At 43.7% G+C, this 7,378-nt stretch overlaps 1 long non-coding RNA gene across 1 annotated transcript; it reads left to right on the top strand.

Annotated features, from left to right (window-relative positions):
• The first annotated feature begins 1,165 nt into the window (after positions 1–1,165).
• LOC119332560 lies at positions 1,166–7,155 on the top strand. Its single transcript, XR_005161012.1, has 4 exons — positions 1,166–1,627; positions 3,430–3,497; positions 6,292–6,616; positions 6,789–7,155. It is a non-coding gene; the product is annotated as an uncharacterized LOC119332560 (long non-coding RNA).
• Positions 7,156–7,378: the final 223 nt, after the last annotated feature.

The raw sequence follows: 7,378 nt of genomic DNA, 5'->3' as shown, positions 1-7,378 counted from the left end.
TCATTCTATGACAGGCTTGGCAAGAAAGGCGGCAGCTGACGAAAGGTCACCACCAAGATGAGCGAGACTGCGCCGACGGACTCAGGTGTGTGCTCTCGTTGGTGGTTTCAGTTTGATAATTCTCGTTACACCTAGCTTCTGTTCTCTCAATCTCTGGGAATTTTGTGTGCCATTGCATTATTGAATACGTGCCAGCAGGATGAAAAGCAGCAAGCAGCGGTGCATCATCCAGAGGCGGTCAGCATGGGGATAAACCTGCCTTTCCTCCACGTTGACGAACAGCAGGACCTAAGATAGCTGAGGTGCGCTTGCAGATAGAGGCGCTCCTGCAAGAGATGAGGGAGCAGTTGGTGGTCCGGACGGCGAAGATCAGGTCAACGTCGGCTGCTTTGCTGTGCCATTGCCACACTTTGGCTGGTACACGCTCGGACGGCCATGGCGCCGGCGCCACTTCGTCATCTTCTCTGGAGACACACCATTTCTGCGGGATAAGTGACTGGAGGAAGATGAGAGATGAGTGATTGGAGGAAGATGAGAGATGAGTCGCTTACTCACTGACAGAAAAATATTTGGGCACAACCTCTTTTTCACGAGGGATGATTGATTGTTCCTCCACCTTCGCTTTTGTGCCTTATGCGTTGCTTGTGAACCACTGTTGTTTAGGTTGTCGGTCATGTAAACTACAATGACATATTAATATAGTTTGACTCCTAAGCCACTTCCTTTAACACTGTGAACTACATCCAGCAACGTGGAAGGGGCGTGTCCAACATGGCACCGCCCAGCTTTCTATCAGGCGGCGCGCCATGGCGCGCCCCAACCGCTAGTATATACTATGTGTGGTCATTTTATGCAGTTGGAAAGGCGGTGTGCTTGGCGATTTGGCTGCTGTCAGATTGCGGTAGAAAAGTGATGGACAATTGAGATCGACCACAAGTCCTCAACACAAAGAGAACAAACACTGCTACTACCTTAACAGTGTGCACAAATCAAACCACCGACCGACGTGCATATCGGCATCCTCTGCCTCCCATCAAAATTTCATTCCCTCCCGCCTGAAATTCCGAAAATCTTGCTGCCAAAATTATACGAAAAGTAACGCAAACCACGTCGCGCATGCTTCCAATCCATCCAAGCAAGTTGAAAACCAAAACCAAAACGAAAAGCCACCCAAACCCAAACGACCCACCCTCTTCCTCTCCCCGTCTTCTCTTCTCCCGATGCGTCGCCGCCTCTCCCCATCTTCCGCTAAGCCACCGCCACCGCCCTCTCACACCTCCTCTCACCGTCGCCTGTGGCACTTCGAGAACGAGCAGCAGAGGAGGCGGCGCTCCAAGATCGTCCTGCCTCGTCGTAGTGGCTGACGGCCAGGTGCTCCTCCTCCTCAAGGAGGCGCATCCTCGATCTGGCCGCCCGGCTCCGCACTCGCGCAGCCGACGGCGCCCGGGACGGAGGCGCTACAGTTGGACCAAGACCCCGCATTTTTCGTCGACGGGCTGACTCCACCACCGGCGGCGTCACGCTGCAGTTCCAGCGATCCGCGACCGTCTCCGGCAAGGAGCAGGAGCAGGAGGCGGTGGCGCACGTCGCCTGCAGCAGCCTCCACATCAACCGCATCGCCATCCAGGTTCGTCAGGCCTCTCGCCCCCGTCCCGTCTTCCGTTCCCCTCCGCCGCTGCATCTTCCTTAATTGGTTTCTCTTCCCTACGCGCTGTCTCCGGTGCCAAGTACTCTAGATTGGATCTCAGGCGGATCCATTCGTCTTCCATCCACAGAACAGAAAAGAATCGGTTATTTTGGGCACTCAACAACTAATGTATTAGCTTCTACAGTACTGTGTGGAATTGGGATGTGTACGACTCTCCCTGCTTCTTCTGATAGATACATTTATCCGTGAGGGAGTGAAAATCTACTTATACTTGCTTACTGCAATACTATGTACTAATTTGTAACTGAATTACTCTGTCCGTGCTTTATCTCTACTGTCCAGCCAGATGAATTGAATGAATGTCAATGTGGTAGCAGAGGATATATACAGAATCTGCCAAGGACCGTGCACAACATGCACAAAGTCAAAACATTATATTGTCATGAGGAATAAGATATTGGTCTACTTGCTGCAACTTCTTGAAATTTCCTGATTTGGAACAAAAATCGTTCTACATGTTAATGGTACCCGACCGTATGAGCCATAAAAATTGCAATCCCAGCATCATTAACGGCTTAATACATGTCTAGTTGTAAGCACTTGAGGCTCTTTGTTGTTATTCACTAATCCCGCTTGTCACTAACAGGGCTAACCCAATTATTGACCAACCCTGCTTTTGCTGAAATATCCTCTTTGAAAAACTCTGTAGTTAAAGATAACCTGTTGAAGCTAGAATTCTAATGTCGTGTTGTCTTCCGCCTATAAGTATTACTCCAAGTGATTATCCTACTGTACCCGTGTTTTTGACAAAGAATGATTTGAAAAAAAAATCTAGTCAATCTGTTTACACATTGCAACAAAATCCTGACTATTTACATGTTTAGGTTGGGTCAATTGCTTTGCTCACCCTGGAGATGCAGCTCTGGACGCTGCTGAAACTACAATGGTAAATGCATGCATACCAACCGCCCCCGTCCCATCTTCTATTCGCGGCCGCCGCCACATCTTCCTTATTGGTTTCCCTATCCTTCGTGCTGCCTGCGACGCCAAGAGATTTTGATCGTCAGGCGAATCCATTTTTTCGGAAATTAAAAATAGAGCTTGTTTTTGGTATTCAACAACTGTATATACAACTTATATGTGGAACTTGGGATGTCTAGCAGTCTGCTTCTGACAGATAGATATCTGTGAGGGGGTGACAGTTTACTTACTTGAGATGTAATTTATAACTGAAATACTCAATGGAATTAAAATATTGATCTAGTTGCTGATACTTTTTGAAATTTTCTGATTGAGCCAGGACACAAACTGTACGTGGTAATATGGTATGATGACCGATGAACGATAGAAGTCAGAATCGAGTATTGGTTAATGCCTTGATACATGCCTAGTTCTAAACACTTGAGGATGTTATCTTTGCTGAGATGGGTGCCTAGTTATTGACTGACAAATGCACTACGTGTCATTAACAAGGTCTATGGAGACGAGCTATGGTCATTTGCTTACTTTGAATTGTTTGATGATTTATTCACCGTTAAATTGCGCTCTTGTTACTTTGGACGATGGTTCCTGAAAGCTAAATATCCTTCTAGAAAATTTGAAGCAAACTCTCCAGCCAAAGACAATCTGTTGAAGAATCCTAATGTTGTGTTGTCTTTAATTTCAACATTTGTCTATGTGATTATCTTACTGTACCCATATTTATGATCTAGAATGATTTTTAGATTTCTACCCAACTACTTCTGATATGGCAACAATATTCTAAACGTTTACATATCCAGGTTTGGTCAATCGATTTGCTAATGCGGGAGATGTAGCTTTAGAGGCTGCTGGCACTACAACAGTGAAGGTATGCATGCGTGCCTTCTCAAATTTTCTGCTAGTTGTCTCTTGTAGGATTTCCTAACTGCTTGCATCATCAGTAAAAAAAATTCATGTTTACGCTTGTAATTCTCCCAAGTCTCATGAATCAGCTAGATTTTTTCAGAATGTCACAATTGCAAGAAATTGTGTGGGTCTATTAATCAATCTTTGGTTAAGTCATTGAAGATGGTTGAAACTAGAAACACTGTGAACCATGAATGAAGAATAAATATTGATGCTACCTGTTGTTGAAAAAAGATTTCCTTTTTGAAATTGTTGTTCTCAGTTCCCCTGGTTGAGAAACATATTTCTAAAAAATATTGCAGACCTAGCAACACAAGTGCAACAAGATCAATAGCTTTATCTGCTGACTACCCAATCAGAGTCTTGTCACTTCATGTATTGAGGCACTTACAATAATTAGATGCTGATATTTTTTAGGGATGAGACAACAAGATTAGTCCTTTTGCTTGTTTACTTAGATGAACCTTTGCTGGAAACACTCTGAAATCAATTCGTTTGGGGTGTTCTCCTCTAGCAGTTCTAAGGCGCATAGAGGGTGTTGTTTAGGGTCAAATGGCTTATTCTTTATGGTCTCTGATGAATGCTATGGTCTTTGGATGCTCTATATGCACCCAATTGCTTAGTTTCCTAAAATCCTCAATTTGAAGTGTTTATTGTTGTTGTTCTAGATACTGATTGTCATGTGCTATATCTATCTAGCTCAAGGCCTGCTTAGAATTGTAACTCTAGGCTTAATTCAATGCTAGGATAACTAATTTTGGTTCATTGGTGTTCTGTTTAGTATGGAATGTATCTTCTGTTTCAACTACTTACCGTAGGTTTAGGGCATTATTTAATATGAGTGGATTTTTAGCACCCGGGTGCCTAGGCACCCCCTTATCAGCACTGTTGGTCCAGATTCCATTGCCTAGATATATGTGCCATGCACTGTAGTGAACATCTAGTTAGCAGTCGTTTTGTTTGTTAATCACGGAGTCTGCTCGGTTTTCAAAAGTGGCTCGTAGGTTGATTCCCCCTAGTATGTCACTGTTGCTCGTAAGAAGAAGATGATGCCTCCCCTAGAATCTTTTCTGATGCTATCAGCTCTGGTCACCCCCCAAAAGCTAACACAATAAGCCAACTGAAGACGGCGTGGCGACTGGGAATCTCTTGTTATGCTGGTGGGCACATGCACTCTCAATATGTTGTCACTTCAACCATCTCGTGTACCGTGCAGACCGACTGCCATGCCTAAACCTGTCACACCTATTTCTGCATGCTGCCTCCTTCACCCGTCGCTTGCCTGATTAAAAAAAGCTGCATGATTACTCTGAACACGCAATACGTCTGCAGCTGTATAGAGGCTTGCACGAATATGATAACCGGGTGCCTATACTCCCGGGTGTTGTCTCACCTTTCCGTATTTAATATACTTGAAAGCCTGATTCACTATTCCCTTCAGTAACTAACTGCCCCACGTGGTTTTTTCAACCAATAGACTGAATCTATGGTCTGTTTGGTAGCATTACCATACTATAGTTTGCACAATATGGCATGCTATAGTTATTTTTTGTGTGTAAGTGCTCTGTATAGTTACTCAATCCCCTTTTGGTTCATGCATGCTTACATGTCTGGTCTTGAGGTGCTATCTACCTTAAGGCTTGCTTAGAATTGTAACTCTAGGATTAACTTGATACTATGATTGCTAATTGATTTATTTGTCTTCTATTTAGCATGGACTATATTCTCTGTTTCCACTACTTAGGACATTGTTTAATATACTTGAAAGCATGAGTCACTCCTGAAAGCATTGTTTAATATACACGATGAATGGTCATTCGGTTATTGCGAGAATGGTAGCTTCTTCTGATACATTGCAAACTTGTTCCTGTTTGATGATGGTTGCTGAAAGCTAAACATCCTTTTAGAAAAACTCAGTAGTCAAAGACAACCTGTGGCTGATATTCTTGTGGTGGCTATCAGTGTGGTGCATAGGTAGGCTTTGCTGCGATTCTCCCATGGAATGTAGCACATAATGTTCCTTTACATGCCCTTTCCTGTTATTAAGTTTTAGAGATGAGGAATAGCATCGAGATCCTGGATCTCATGTTGGCCATCATGCCATGGCAACTTCTAGGATTTTAGGCTTCCCTGATATGCATGATTCTTATGATGTGTGTCCATGACTGTTGCACGCCCATGACTGTTGCTTCCAACCATAAGGTCAAATTTTGTTGGCTTCCTGCAACCACAAAAAAAAAATCTGGTTTCCCCATTTTGAATTTTCTGGTTGCCTAATACTATGATTAAACGTTGCTCCATTCAACCTACTCGATTCGTTTATGATGTAGGAGTGTACTACAAGAAGGGGGGTTCACTTTGCGTGGGTTGTACTTGCGTATGTGTGGAATTTCATGCATGGTTCATCAGTGCATAGGTGCATCCTTCCTATCAACCACATACACGTTCAAGTATTACTTGTGCCTATCCAACTAGGTGCATACACTACATTTGATGTTTCATGCTGATTTTTGTAGCGATATTTGCAAGATGTTTTCTTTCCTTTTAGGGAATTTTGGAACATGAAAAGAGTTGCAAATGTTTCACTTTGTTAAATTAAATAAATAAAGACACTACAGCCTGTTGAAATCACACGAGCAGCAGAGCTCCTTTTAATTAGAAAGCTTGCATATTGATGATTAGTTTTGTCCTTGTTCCTTCTAGAACAGGAGGTTGCAATATTGCTGATTTCTGTCCTAATCCCTTCAATCAAAAAGTTTTACTCAGTCCAGGTATCCTTTTGCAAAGCTTAGATGGTGTTATGCACTGGGCAATGGAGACAATCGCGTGGTGGTAAGCCTCCTCTCCACTCGCAATGGACTTCAATGCTCCTTGGCGGGTCGCTGAGATGCAGCCATGCAGCCTCAAATCGCCATCTCCAGGAGAAGGAGGTTTGGTTTTGCTCTTACTCTATGTTGCTATTACGTGCACTTCACCACTCATTGACACTTAACTGAATGTTTTTTTGATGCATGTGTGGATGGCATGAGAGCTAGTTCTTGGGGTTCATGTCAAATCTGCTCTCAACTTCTCAACAAAGGGGTAGGCCACCCACGACATGATTTCCTTTTGATCTTGATTAAAATCAGTAGACTGTTTTTCTGTCCACAAACGCACCAAAAAACAGAAGAGGCTGTTGTCTTGTCCTCTTTTCTTTTTTCTTGGATTTCAGCCACATATTATCTTGTTACCTGCCTTGCCCTGTTTTGTGCAGCAGCAATAACCATGATTGATTTCGTACAACAAAGGAGAAGGGGTTCATTTGGGCGGGCAAGCTGTGCGGTCAGAGGTGGTGCTACCGTTCGGCATTGGCTGCACACATTGCCATGGTGAGCTCCTCTACCTCCTCTGTAGTTGTTTGCCCTGATGATGCTCATGGCCATCGACCCGCGGTCGTACAATGCTCTGTTTCACCGCCATCGAGCCATGGATGATCTAGGATTAGTTAGGGTTTTGTTGCGGATAGAGATTTGTTACTTTGATGGGCTGCTGTTTAAGGTTGATTGGCTTGATTAGCTCAACAGGATGTTGTTTAGGGATGAATATATAAGTATGTTGTGGTCTGCAGTTCCGGCATTCAAGTCTTGTGTTGCTGCATTCTAGTGGAGGTAAAAGCATTTAACTTGAATAGGAAAGTTTGATCCACTTATAACTGATTGTCCATCCATACATTCTACCTACCTAGGTGTGTTGTTGTTTTTCTTCTGGTGCTAAGATTAATAGCATCACATATCCTATGTTTTTCTTTCTCACTCAAGTAGAACCTTGTGAGGTGTGTGTGCCCCCTTCAAGCGCAACATCCAG

The sequence above is a fragment of the Triticum dicoccoides genome, chromosome 7A (assembly GCF_002162155.2).
Source record: "Triticum dicoccoides isolate Atlit2015 ecotype Zavitan chromosome 7A, WEW_v2.0, whole genome shotgun sequence".
NCBI classification, from domain to species: domain Eukaryota; kingdom Viridiplantae; phylum Streptophyta; class Magnoliopsida; order Poales; family Poaceae; genus Triticum; species Triticum dicoccoides.
Note: the sequence above shows the minus strand (reverse complement) of the source record. Positions and strands in the feature narration are given on the sequence as shown.